At 30.7% G+C, this 15,599-nt stretch overlaps 1 pseudogene; it reads right to left on the bottom strand.

Moving 5' to 3' along the window:
- Window positions 1-37: 37 nt before the first annotated feature.
- Window positions 38-14,688, bottom strand: LOC131626658 (uncharacterized; annotated as a pseudogene).
- Between the last annotated feature and the right edge of the window lie 911 nt (window positions 14,689-15,599).

Raw genomic sequence — 15,599 nt, 5'->3', positions numbered from 1 at the left:
AAATGATCCAACCAATCACTTAATTATCATCCAATTGTGTATCCGACGATGTTTAGAATTTCACAAAAATCAATGGAGATCACAACCATTCATTATCAACTTCAATAATCAACCGTTAACATTATCGATTGATGGTGACACACTTTAAGAGGTGGTCATAACAACAAACACAACATATTATAATATCCCACAAATATGAACTTCGAGTCTCCCTTGGTCGTATTACGGATCTATCATGTATTTCATGTGTGCTCTCTAATTACGTCAAATTTTAGAGTGGATTATGCCCACAGTTTAGAATATATATGAATGATAGTGACTGCGTGATTTTATGAATTGCAGATATTGAACATAATTTCATAGAGATACAACTATAATGTTCAAAAGAGAAGAATTTCATGTTGTGTACCTTGCGAATACGATGATAAGATGGTCCCATTAGAATGTGGGGCTTCCTGTTAAGAAAACGTTAAGCACAGACAAAAAAATCATATAAATATAAGAGGTAAAATAATTGAATAAATACAATTGATAAAATATTTAATAATTAAAATATAATAATGCATACATTTCTTGCAAATAAAAAACAGTTTATCATTTTAAAAAACCAAATACTACAAAATTGGGTCCAAACAAAACAATCAATACATTAGTAATATACATAAAAAAAATTAAAACAATAAAATATGTGATATGGTATGACTATGTACAAAACTAACAAATAGATTTTATTTACCAAACTCTGCAATGTTTACGGTGTTTTTTATTCTAAACTAAAACTAGAGTTAAAATATATTTCTGTTTTCTTGTTTTTATATAGAAAACAAGAAAACAACTTCAAAAGAGATAATTAGTATGTACCTTTTCTAAGAACACTTGTTCAATAGTTGTGTTAATATCACCTTTCCATCGTATATTTTTGTCTGCAACTTCAATTCCTGTCAGGTATGGTGCTTCTGTGACATCTAATGAGAAATTCTTCATTTGAGGACAACTTTTAACAACGAAACGCACCAAAGATGGGAATATGAATGTTTGTTTCCCATTGGAGAAGCTTCTTAAACTTAACAAAGAAATGAATTTTAAGGTTTCCAAGTTTTCAAATATGACGTCTTCCTCTACTTTTTCATCATCAATCTTTACAACATCCAACATCTTGTCACAATTCTTTATTTTTAATTCTTTGAGTTGAACTAAGCTTTTAGCTGTTGAAGATGTTATCAAGTAAATCATCTCTTTGCAATTCTCCACCTCCAAAGTGGTTAGATTTGTAAAAGATGTGGACGATGATACCAAGCTTATCAAACTTGGACAGCTATTTACGTATAAATCTTCAAGATCCAATGGAAGACCTTCGTGCAAAATATACTTGACCTTTTCCAATTCATAAAGCCACAACTCTTTTATTTTCTTAGAAAGTTTGTCATCGAGATTTCCAGGAGTTCCTTTTGAAGGGAATAATGTTTCAAAACAACTATTACGCAACTGAAGAGTTGTTAGTTTAGGTAATATTGCAAGGAAATCATTCAAGAAAATAGTTGGAGTTTCATCGAAGCCTTGCAAACGAAGAAGTCGTATTTTAGGAAAGAAATTTTCTTGACAGTGATCATTCAACATTCTAAAGGCATCACTGGCATTTATTGCCAATTCCTCCAGGTTGGTGCTTAACTGAAAAATCAAACATCCAAAGATTTAATAAGTACTATTATAGTTTATGACAGAGATAGGGTAAAGGATAATGGGATTTACCTTTTCCATTGAAAAAAGGGCTTGGTGAGAATATTCATCAGGTTGTTGCAAATCTAAATTGTTGAATGAAAACATTCTTAATGTTTCACAACGATATACATTCAAAGTCTTCAATGAAGGACACTCTAAAGTATGTTTTCCTTGATAGAAACTCTTTAGATTTGTCAAACTACGTAGTACCAATGTATTTAGTTGGGGAAAATTAAAACTAATTTCCATTGATCCTTCTTTTATTGCAACAATATCTTCGACTCCACAAGAATTTATCTCAAGCATTTCAAGATTTCCAAGATCTTGACATAGTGGCAATGAAAAGATGTATAACAAGCTTTGACACAAAGAAACATTCACCGAGCATAAGTTTCCAAAATTCAAAATTTCATGAGGATCCTCGTTCCATATGTGCTTTAAGTTTGGTAAGCAAGAGAAAGTCAAGGTTTTCAATTGACAGCTTTGTTTTATCAATGTTGATTCATTAGACTTCATACCTTTAACATCAAATATGGCTTCTAATGAATCACAGTTGTTTACTTCTAATTCTTCCAATCCACGTAGCACTTGAAGAACATTTGATGGAAAAAGTACATGTGATAAAAAATCACATCTCTGCACCACTAGATGTTTCAGATTGCAAAATACATTCAGATGATCAACTTGGCCATACCACAACTCCTTTAAATCAGGGTAGTCGGATAGGACTAAATACTCGAATTTAGAGAATGCAACCTGATCAATCAAATTAAAATATCAACTAAATATGAAGAGACAAATCAAAATTAATATATATATATATATATATATATATATATATATATATATATATATATATATATATATATATATATATATATATATATATATATATATATATATATATATATATATATATATTTTAATTACAAATGTTTATCACCATTCATAAAAAATGAAATTGTTATGAAAAAAAATTAGACTCTTGTTATACCAAACTTGTGTTATGATATTTAGAAATAGGGTTTCTAAGAAATATTGGGGCGGGCCAGTTTTAACTGAACGGTATCTCATAAATTGTTTACCTTCTAGCGTTCATGCCTTCAATCCCATAATAGTATGCAAAAGAAAATATTGCGGTTCATAAGGAAATATATTAAATGTTAGTCGAAAAACTTATATACCTGTCATATCTGAGATCTAATGTTGCTTTTATTGTAATCTTAGTCAACTAACTTATGCACCAATCAAAGAAGATTAATTTATAAACATTTGTTTTAGATGTCGTAATACATGAAATTATCTCCAATCTCATTTGTCAGTGTAATTAGCCAAGACATTACTAGTTTATTTTCCAACTGCAATTTTAAAAGGTTAGAATGTCTTTTTCTGATTGTTTAGAGTCTTCAAGGATGTGCTCCTCTATTATTTTTCCTTGAAGGAAAATATGAACAAACCTCTCCCATTGGATAAATATTTTTCATTTAGTTTGTGAATTCTAATGGGAAGAAAAGACCCTTCTGATGAGTAGGTCAGACTCGCAATGTCTCCATTTTAGAGTAAGTCTCATATGAGTAAATCTCATGGTATAGTGCTGATACTAGATTAGGGATGGATCAGACTTGCTCTCATATGATGAAATAAAAATAATTATATTTCTTTTTTATAATTAGGCCAATTACACATGTTGGTTTAAATAGAGCTACAACAATAATTTTGTACAATCAATTTAAGTCAAAAAATAAAATAAAAAACTAATTAATTTCTATAAATATTGAAAAAATCTAAGAAAGAAAATAAATAATGATGCATCCTTGATAGGGTGGTTCATGGAACAATTTATTTTAAAAAACTCTGAATCATAACAAAAGTTTGAAGAAAATTGACTTGAATCAATTTAGTTTCCTCCAAAATTGAACGAAACTGAATTATTAGTTCGGTGCACCTATCGAATGGCTTTTCGGTAAAGAGTAGCCATAAGAGGATTTATGAGTTAAATGTTCATAATTTGGTGTTGGATGGAGGGAGTCCATGAGTTGGAAGTGATTTGGAAAGCTAAAGTTCCAAGTAAAGTTAAGCTTTTTGATTGGAAGTTCATGTTGAATAATTTACCAACGGGTCAGGTTGATGTGCATAAGGTATATCCTTATGCACGGTGCATAAGTCTCGTACGACTAAAATTTAAATTGTTTCGAGTAACATTTTAGTTAGAAACGAGTAATAATATCATAATCCATGAATAATATATGCATTATTTGTACACATCTATTAATTATGAGTAATTATTAAATGTGAGTAATGAGTACACTATTCTAAGTAATATTTACACTATTCTGAGTAATATCAAATTTTAACTATTTTGAGTAGTATATTCATTGTTCTGAGTAATATTTATACTATTTTGAGTAATTTGTATATTATTTTGAGTAATAAATATAATACTTTGGGTAATATAAACAATATTTGAGTATTTATGCATCGTGCACGAGGATATACCTTATGCACATCAACACATCCCGTATACCAACTATACGTGAGTTTTGCATTAGAGGTGTGTTTTCATCTTTATTGGAAAATACGTGTCCTATGTGTGCTTCGTTTGAAGAATATAATGGGCATCGATTCTTTTATTGTAATTTGACCGATTTGGTGTGGCGGACGGTGTTCCGTTGTGACGATGTTCGAGGCATTTGAAGAAAGCGGTTTGGTGGAGGTCATCTTGCTAATTCATTATTTGTTGAAGCCTAAAGAAAGATTATGGTGTTATATTAATCCTACTTTTTATTCTTTTCTTTGGTTGCTAGTTTGTTGGTGTGTTTGGTTATTTAGAAACCAAGTGGTGTTTAATGCCAAAGTGTGGAAGTGTGATGAATTGTTGTCTTTCGTTAAAACTCTTGTCGGTATTGGTTGTCAATTTTACCAAAGGTAAGATGAATTTAGTTAAGAAGGGTTGACTTTCTCCTCGTTCTTGTTTGGAGGTTTGTGTGTCTTAGTTGGACAAGAAGGGTTGACTTTCTCCTCGTTCTTGTTTGGAGGTTTGTGTGTCTTAGTTGGACTCCTTTATTTTTCTTGTATTGATTTTGCACTGCCCTAGTAATACGTGAACAATTCTTATATGGACACAACCATAACACATAGATTTACACACAATCAATCTTATTTTTTTACTAATTAAAAAATTTAAATAAAATTGTCTCTTTCCTCCATTAAACCAACCACCCCTGTGATAGCAATTAAAAACGAAATTAAATTTTTAACAAATGTCAATTTTCTCATTTTTTTATTGGTTGTGCCTAAAAATATGGATTTAGGTCCGTATCCATACAAGTTTTTCTCTTAATACATATGGTTTATAAAAAAAATAAATAATAATACATCCTTACAAGGATGATTTATAGAACAATTTATTTAAAAAATTAAACTGAATTATATAAAAGTTTGAAGTAAACTTACTTGAACCGTTTTAGTTTCCTCTAAAATTGACCAAAATTGAATTATTGATTTGGTGCACCTATTCTAAATTCTAAATCGAACTCTACATGACTAAAAAAAATTAATTGAATTATTTGTTATTGTGAATTGAATTGTTATATTTTCTTAATAAAAAACTATTTTCTTTATATTTTTTACTATCTATTTTGTAGATAAGCATATTTTAAAATATATTTTTGAGCTAATTTTTTGCATAATTTTTAGTAATATATTGTAGATGTTCTATGATGCAGATCAAATTTTTTATTAAGTGTAGTTCAGTTAACCACAATTTACTTCGGTTTTATTAACTAAAAATTATTTTACTTATTTAACAACAATTTGAAAAGATTCTGTGGTTCACTTCGTCTCTAGATTATTATAACGGTCCTAATCTCTGATGCTAATTGTAGGGACACATATGCATGCATGATTCTGGATGATTTTCACAATCTTCTACATTACTCTATAATTACTATTTGGATAAATCTCAATATGTTACAAGGATAAACTTTTTGTTAAGTTCCTAGTAGTTTGTTTTCTTGATAAATTAAGTTTGTTGTTTTTACCTATTCTTTAGGAGAATACATGTTATTAGGATTTCTTAAACGTGGATCCTTTATTTTCTAGGTTATCAGTTACTTACACTTGTATTTAAGTGCATTTCAACTCAATAAACCAGTATTCAAATTCTGCAATACATTTTTCTTACGTAATTTTAACATTTTATGCATACTAGAACAAATAAAGAAACTAATTAAGGATACATAAATATCAGAATGTTTATAGCTATTTAAATTTTGATTTTAAAGTTCGAACTTTGTATATTCAAGCTAGTTGACTAAACAAAGTAAATTTAATTTCAAAATCAATAATAATTAATTTCTAAATAACTTTACAAATTAATAATATTGTTAGCATTGCTAATTAAGTTAATAATAACAAGTGAACAAATTTTATAATGAATTAACAATGACATTGTGTACCTTTTCTATAAACAATTGTTCAATAGTTGTGTTAAGATCACTTTTCCATCGTTTATTTCCGTCTTCAACTTTGATTCCTGTCAGGTATGGTGCTTCTGTGACTCCTAATGAGAAATTCTTCATTTGAGGACATCCTTCAACCATAAAACACAGTAAAGATGGGAATATGAATGTTTGTTTCTCATTATTGGAGAAGCTTCTTAAACTTAACAAAGAAATGAATTCCACTTTTTCCAAGTTTTCAAATATTATGATGCTTTCCTCTGTTCTGTCATCATCAATCTTCACAACATCCAACATCTTCTCACAATTCTTTATTATTAATTCTCTCAGTTGAACTAAACTTTTAGCTGTTGAAGATGTTATCAAATAAACCAGCTCTTTGCAATCGTTCACTATCAAAGAAGTCATATTTGTGAAAGATGTCGGCGATGGTACCAAGTTTATCAAACTTGGACAGCTCCATACGGATAAACCTTCAAGATCTTGTAGTAGAGAATGATCCAATGGAAAATATTCATGCCAAATATGCTTGATATTATCCAATTCATTAAGCCACAACTTTTTTATCTGCTTAGAATGTTTGTTATTGAGATTTCCAGCAGTTCCATTTGAAGGGAATAATATTTCAAAACAACTATTGCGCAACTGAAGAATTTTTAGATTAGGAAATATTGCACATAAATCATTCAGAATAATTGATGGACTTTCAATGAAGTGTTGCAAGCGAAGATTTTCTATTTTAGGAAATATATTTTCTTGAGAGTAACCATTCAACATTTTAAAGGCATCCTTTGCATTTATTGATAAAGTCTCCAAGTTGGTGCTTAACTGCAAAATCAAACATCCAAAGATTTAATAAGTACTACTAGTAGTTTATGACAGAGATAATTAAAGGATAATGGGATTTACCTTTTCCATTGAAAAAAGGGCTTCTTGAAAATTTTCATTAGGTTGTTGCAAATCTAAATTGTTAAAGGAAAACATTCTTAATGTTCACAACGATATACATTCAAGGTCTTCAATGAGGGGCACTCTAAAGTATGTTTTCCTTGATAGAAACTCTTCAGATTTGTCAGACAAATAAGTACCAATGCATTTAGTTGTGGAAAATTAAAACTGATTTCCATTGATCCTTCTTTCATTGCAACAATATCCTCGACTCCACAAGAATCTATCTTAAGCATTTCAAGATTTCCAAGATCTTGGCATAGTGGCAATGAAAAGATGTATAACAAGCTTTGGCATGAAGAAACATCCACTGAGCATATGTTTCCAAAGTTCACAATTTCATGAGGATCCTCATTCCATATGTGCTTTAAGTTTGGTAAGCAAGACAAAGTCACTGTTTTCAATTGACAACTTTGTTTTATCAATGGTGATTCATTAGACTTCATACCTTTAACATCAAATATGGCTTCTAATGAATCACAGTCTTTTACTTCTAGCTTTTCCAAACCATATAGCACTTGAACAACATTTGATGAAAAAAGTACATGTGATAAAAAATCACATCTCTGCACCACTAGATATTTCAGATTGCAAAATACAGTCTGATGATCAACTTGGCCATACCATAAATCCTTTAGCACAGGGTGGTCCGATAAGGCCAAATATTTGAATTTAGAAAATGCAACCTGGTCAATAAAATTCAAATATCAATCATATATCAATATACAAATCAAAATTAATATGTTTTTGAAAATTATGAATGTTTATTGCTATTCATAGGAAAAAGGTTAGTCAAACATACCTTGTCTTCAAACATTTTTTTTATTGTATCATTTAGGTTTCGCTTCCAAAGCCACTCCTCTTCATTTTCTGCAATTTTAACTTTGCGAAGAATTGGTGTACTTGTGTTTCCCTCTGAAAATATCTTCATGTAAGGACATTCTCTCAAAATTACTTTCTCCAACAATGGAAACTTCAAGAAGAACTTACTAGAGCAAAATTTGTTGAGGCTTGGCAAACATTCCAACATCAAAACGTGCAAACTAATAAATGCAATTTCAACACTTTCTACTCCGGTAATTATTTCTTCAAGTGATTTACAGTCTCTTACCTTAAGTGTTGTGAGTTTGACCAAACTTTGTGCCGTAGGAGTTGTAATTAAACTTTTTAGCCCATTGCAACGTGTTATCTCCAAATGAACCAGATGATTGAGGGTGACAGAGGAAGGCAGCAAAATTGTCAGACTAGAACAACCTAAAACCGTTAATCTTTCAAGGAATTCAAGAATTGGGTCAATTTGAGATCCTTCCTCACATATATGTTGAAGTTTAGGTAATCCATTCAATAACAGACTTTTGATCTGTGTACGAGTCTTCTCACTTATTTCTCTTTCATCTTGAAATAGTTTCTTAAAGCAACTCCACTGAACAGCTAACCGCTCAAGTTTATGCACATTAATAAGGAGCCAATAAGGAAATGTAGCCTCTTCATTTTCATACATTTCTAAACTAAGAAAGAACAGCTTGGTAAAAAGGGCACTTGAGTTTTGGGCTTGCAATATCATGTCAGCATCCTTTTGTCCTATCCTCAACTCCTCCAAGTTTGGAATCACCTAAAACATATTTAAACATCAATGTGAAAGAATTGAACATTTTATTCATACAGATATATTATTTGTTTTATATTTTAAAATAATAACACAGAGTCCTTATTGTAAAAATATATATATAATTATTAAAAGAGTCCTACATACATGTTGTTTTCATGCAAACATATACATATATATGTGTGTGATACATACCTCTTCGGCAAGGAAAGGTGGTTGAGTTATGACTGAGAGTTTGTCATATCGAAAACTACTTTTAGATGTGTTTGTAGAAAGGTTTCTATACAAATTCAATTTAGAACAGTTGAAAACAGAGATTTTCCTCAAAGATGGACATGATAGAGTATGTTTTCCAACATAGAAACATTTGAGTTTGCTCAAGTTCCAAAGCACTAGGGTATTCAATTGATTAAACTCAAATATGGGAGATGCACACAGCCTAGATTCTTTCTCCTCTGCAACAATTTCATTCATGCTTGCACAACTTTCTATTTTAAGTTCTTTGAGATGTGAACAACGAGTGGCAACAGAAAGTGGTAAAAGATACTCCAAACTTTCACAACCCTTTAATCTTACAATTGTTAGATTCTGAAAACTAAATTGTTTTTGAGGATCCTTACTCCATATCTTTTTCAGCTTCGGCAATCCATATAGAGTAACTTCTTTCAAATGAGATGTACCCTCTACACAGTTGAAAGTCAACTCAAATATCTCTTCCATAAAAGCACAATTTGTAACCTCTAGAGTTTCTAGCTTATTGTAAGTTGTTTGAATTGAAGAAGGAAAAACTACAACAATTTTCCCACAATTGTTCACTTCTAACGACTTCAATGACTCAAACTGGTGGTGCCATATTGTCTTCAAGTTGTCCATGTCCTTCAATATTATTTTCTCTAATTTGGAAAAAGGAACCTACATGTATTCATAAATAACCAGTATCATTTTAAATAAATAATTATTCAATGCAATTTTAAAATTAATTGAAATATTCCTAATGGTAGAATTACCATACCTCATTCAACGGATCTTTAGCTACTACCTCCTCCATCAAAGGACAATTACTTATTTCAAGGTGTTTGAGGTTCTTAAAACTTCCAACCACAGTAGAAAAGAATAAGTACTTCAATCCGCCACAATTCTCCACAATCAAACTAGTCAAGTTGTACATAGAATAATGATTGTCATCCCAAATTTTAGTCAAATTGAGTGAGCTCAATTTAAGGGTATCCAAATTAGGAAATGCAACCTACATGATAATAAATGAGATTAAAGATAGTAGCTATGTATGTGTAAATTAATTTATTTAAAAAACTCTTTTTTTATTTGCAATTATTAAATAGCCTAACTCGTAAGCATGATGCATATTTTCTTTTATAGATGCACTAAAAAATTAAGCATGACCCGTATTTTCTTTTATAGATGCACTACAAAATTTTAAAAGGTACACGGGTAAATTAATGATAGATATAGATATTAAAAACATGTAACTATTTAGTACTAATAAATATAAATATTAAAAATAACATACAATAAATTATATATATATATATATATATATATTTCAAGATATTTATACATTAATTAAAATATTATTTTAATTAAATAACTAATAGTTTAAAAACAAGTGACAAAACAATATGTCAAAATGACAACAATAAAACAATGAATTTAATTGAAATATACTAAATGGTGTAAAAAAAAATTACAACGTGAGTGAATCACAACGATGGTTGTGATGTATTGATAGTGTAAAAAATTGTATACCGGCCATGTATAACAATTAAACTCCTAGACAATTTACAAACATATTTATAGTATAACATTAGAGTCCATGAATTAAAATATATAAAATATAGGGACAGAATATTGATAAACAAAATAAATTCATTTTATTCATGAATATAATATCTCTTACTTAAATATAATCAATTCATCTACGTATAAAATTAATAACATAATTATGTGAATCCTATGAAAAACTTAAACCAATAATTTTATATTTTTAATGAATATTATATAAGTTTTTAAAGCATAATCGTATATTATAATATGACTATATTCTACAATATAATTTTTAAAAAAAAAAATTCAATACAAACACAATAATATATTTAATACATTATTAAAACTTTTTTATATTATAAAAAAAGATTAAAAATTAAATAGTATCCATATATTACTATTAAAAGCGATTTGTCATCTAAAGAAAGCTGAAAACAAAATAACATACCTGGGCATTGAAAAAAGGTGTAGAAACATGAATACTTGTTGAGTGCGTCAAATAATTAGAGAAGAAATTATCAAGGGTCTCCAAATGTTCTAATGTCAAAGAACGCAATTGAAGAAACTCAATTTTTTCATTAGCTATATCATTATTTGCACTTGGATTGTTGTCCTCGAGCACTATCTCCTTCATAGAATTGCAATGACAAACATCAATCTGAGAAAGGTGGGAAAGCTCCTTAACCATAGTAAAGGAGAAAAGATATTTTAATTGGAAGCAATTTTTGACTTTGATAACACTGAGACTTCCAAAAGAAGTAGCTGAAAGTGGACCATGACATATATGCTCTAAGTTTTTAAGATTATCAAGTACCAGAGTTTCCAAGATGGGAAAGGACACATGGATATGATTTCTCTCTTTAGAGTCAACTATGTGCTTCATGTTTGCATTATTTTGGACGTGGAGATGTTTAAGATATCCTTCCCCATTTAGTTGATAAAGAATATTTTGAATACCATCCACGTCATCCAAGTACAAATTCTCAACACTTTTAATCAATGCTTTAATTATGTGCTCCAAATGTGTGTTGGTACCAAGTTTGAGCATCAATGTTTTTAAGGTTCCATCCTCAATGTCAGACCATTCCCATACATCTCCAATAGCTATTTTGTATTTTTGTAGCTTCTCAAATACCAATTGCAAGTCCCTTGGCAACATCCAAGTCTCGCGAATTTGTAATTCTAGAGCTGTCAAGTTGGGTAGTTTTTGAAGCTCGGAAATGCTAGCATTTTCATTTTGAACTGTAGAATTCACATTTACCCAATTAATAGAGGTATTGCCCATGTACAACTCTTCCAATTTAGTCAAGCTCGATATGATGTTGGGTGGGACTACTTCTATTCCTGAATTGCTCAAATCAAGCATTCTCAATTGAGTCAATCTCCCTATTTCTCTTGGCAACATGATCATTGAAGATTTCCAGAGTTCGAGAATTTCTAAATTTTGCAAAGCTTCTATTGCATCCATATTTTTCAAAATGCATAAATCTAGGGACAACGATGTAAGGTTGGTTAGGAACCGAAACGAAGTAGGTAATGAAGACAAGTTCAGAGATGTTAAATCTAGTACTGTAAGGCTTTGCATACCCTCAAAAAACGTATCCGGGATTTCTAATGATCGATTTGTGCTGCTCAAACAGAAAAACTTAATGTTTGGACAATTGATCCTTTGAGGAAGCTCGTGCAAATGATGACACTTATGTAGAATGATTTGCGTGCACTTGTTTAAAAAATGATTAGCTGGCCATTCCATATCAATAAATTCCCTTAGAAATATATGTTTGTCCCTACGTGCTATAAATATAGCTAAATCACGAACAACATCATGCATTGTGATCCATCCGTATGTTTTACTTTGAAGCAAAAGACACCTCGCCTCTAAAGATTTGATTATTGTGTAATGTCTGCTTCTTGCATCTTCTATGGTACTAACATGCTTTAATATGTCCAATCCCATTGCAACTTTCAGATAATACTCCATATAACCACTTGGAAATAATGCAAAAAGCAAGAATAAAGCCTTAACTTCATCACTCTCCAATGAGTCGTAACTTAATTCCAAAGCAAAATTAGTTGTCGCATGCACTTCTTCGTGATTATTACATTGTAATTTGTTTAATGCATCTTTCCAATAATGGACATCCCTCTTATTTTTCATTGCACGCGCTACCGTAACGATACTAAGAGGCAAACCTGCACATTTTTGGGCAACCTGAATTGCTACATCTTTCAAATCCCTATTGTTAACCACGTCACCAGCCATAAATTGAAACAAGCTCCATGTCTCCTTTTCACTCATAAGTTCAAGTTTGAAAGTGAAATCCTCTGGAACGTCCATTTGCACCAACACATCTTGATTTCTACTTGTCATCAACAATTTGCAACCATTATGCTCATCAACTAATGGAATTCCCACTTCCTTCAAATCAATTCTGGTCCATATATCATCTAGAATGACAAGGATATTTTTCTCCATCTTGATTCTCTGCTTTAGACGATGAGCTCTGCCAAGAATAGTCTCCTCATTGAATCGCAGGCCCAGCAGATCTGCAATCTCCCCTTGAATTGTTTTTAAGTCTGGATTTTTGGATACATGTGTTGTAACCACTTCATCGAACAATTTTTGTTGCTTGGCTATTTGAGAAATTTCCTCCAACAGAGTGGTCTTACCCACCCCACCTAACCCATACACACCAATGTTGCATGAATTAGGGTGTGATAAAGCCTTCATAATCTCCTGCTTAAGTGACTCCCTTGTCTCATATTTTTCATCTCCTCTTGTTGAGCTGGAGGAGGCTACTCCATCTAGAGCAGGAAGGTAACCAACTCGATCAAAAATCCCTTTTCCTTGAACATGAACAACATCTTTTGCAAGTTTTGTGGCTTTCCTACTAAGCTGATGACGCAAAATCAAATTAGGGAACGGCCATGCTGAGCACCTAACATTGGCACGACAGGGATCTTTTTGAAGCTGATTTGCCTTTTCAATGACCTCATTCACAATCTCAAACCAGTTCAGCACATCTCTTTCAATCTCTTTACCATTTCTCCTTTCTTGTTCAACCAAATGGGTCATTCTTTCGCATGCAGACTCAAGATCCTTAACAAGATCCGCTAACATTTTGAAATTAGCTTTGTAGAATATCAAGTAACTTGCTTGACGTCCAATAGGAACAACCGTATTATCCGCTACTATTCCAACAACAGAAGTTAGAATTTCCATTGATTCTCTTTTCTTCTCTTCCTCTTGACTTGGATCGCACAGAAACTGATTAGAAAAAGAAAGAATGCTTTGAGTAAAATTCATATAACATTCGACTATGTTGGCATTCTAGAAAAATAAAAACAAAATAATCAAATAGAGAGTAAACAATGAAGAGCATGGATGTGTTACCTATTAGAAGAGTTATAGAAAATGGGTTCAAACAGTCTGCAGAAACTAAAGGATCTGCAAACAAACAGAAACAGTTTGAGTAAACAATGAAGTTCTAACTAAATGAATGTATACTTTTAAGGCTGTAGCCACTTGTTTAATGAAGTTAGTGAATTATTATACTGATTGGGTAACTAACTTCTTGAATTATTAAATTTTGTGAAAACTTACTAAAAATAAAGTTTTTAATAGCAGAATCTATTAAATCAATCAAAATTCATAAAGCAAGGTTATCAGACTCATTTAGGTATCATTTATCCTCCACTGATAGATAAACATAATGATCAACTACTTCATAAGTACAATCACTCACGTAGGATCAACAAAAGTCATTTTCCATGTTAATTAGGTTTAGGGTCAACGCATTACCCTTAGGGGTCAGTATCCAATTAACAATGATTTTAAAACTATTGAAGACTAGAGCTGAATTACTATTTGCATGCGTGAGTTAAAATAAATGAAAAAAAATAGGAAAAGAATGATTTACTCTTTAACCTCTTAGAAACAGCTGACACAAAATGATCTGCAAACAAGCAAAAACAAAAAGATATGAAAAGGACTGAAATGAAAATGAATGCGTACCTTTAACCAACCAGTTGTTAAGCAGAAAGTGCAACCTTTGAAATGAAGAGAGGTGAAGTGAATCTCTTGATAAGTTGAATACTCAAATCTCAAAATTGAAGAGAGTGAGTAGTCACGTGGAAACTTGATTCAAAATGTGCATCATGTGACGCTGCTCCCACTGTACTAGTAGTATAATTTAAGAGAATCTCTTTAACACATCCCGGTTTCTTAGGCACACATTTGAATAATGTCCCTCGGATACATTTACCGAAATTTGTTTCGTAGATGTATTTACAGAACCTTCTTCTCACTAAGACATAATTGAAATTTGTCAGGTGACAAACAAACTTAAGGATAGATATTCTGACCTATTAGTTTTCTATTCGGGTAAGTAATTAGAATTATTATATTTATTAATTTATTAATTAATACCATAATATGGACTATTTGCTTTTTCGTTTCCACAAGATTTTTTTGAAATGAACATAGCAACTAGAAATTAAGTTGAAGATTCAAATCTGAAAAACAATTAGCAAGAAAGTGATTGACGAGATGTAGGTGAAATGTAAAGGAAGGAATCTGAATAGGTTTTTAAATAGAGTAGTCATGTGAAAACTTCTCTGAAAACGTGCTATCACGTGATGCTCCTCCCACTACCTTACTTAATTTATTTTTGGCTTAAATGCACTTTTGACCCCCCTAGTTTGATATTTTTTAAATTTTAGTCCCTCCATTTTAAAAGCCAGCTTTTTGGTCCCTAAACTTTACCTCATTTAGGATTTTCATTATCCTCCTCCAATTTTGCATACGTGGCGTTGATGATTGGGATAAAAAAATTATTTTTAATTACCTGAAATTGATGAGTAGGATAATTTATTTTTTATTATTATTTTAATATATTAATTAATAACTAATCATTTTTATTTTTATTTTTATTTTAAATAATAATTAATTTATTTATTACAATAAATTTTAAATAATTAAAATTGTGAACTTAAAATTCTAGGCCTTAGCCCATTTCATTTGTCCAATAACCCAATACTCAACTAACTTTAAAAAGATAGTGTAACTTATATAAACAATAAAA

Source organism: Vicia villosa, unplaced genomic scaffold, assembly GCF_029867415.1.
Source record: "Vicia villosa cultivar HV-30 ecotype Madison, WI unplaced genomic scaffold, Vvil1.0 ctg.000316F_1_1_1, whole genome shotgun sequence".
Lineage (NCBI taxonomy): Eukaryota > Viridiplantae > Streptophyta > Magnoliopsida > Fabales > Fabaceae > Vicia > Vicia villosa.
Note: the sequence above shows the minus strand (reverse complement) of the source record. Positions and strands in the feature narration are given on the sequence as shown.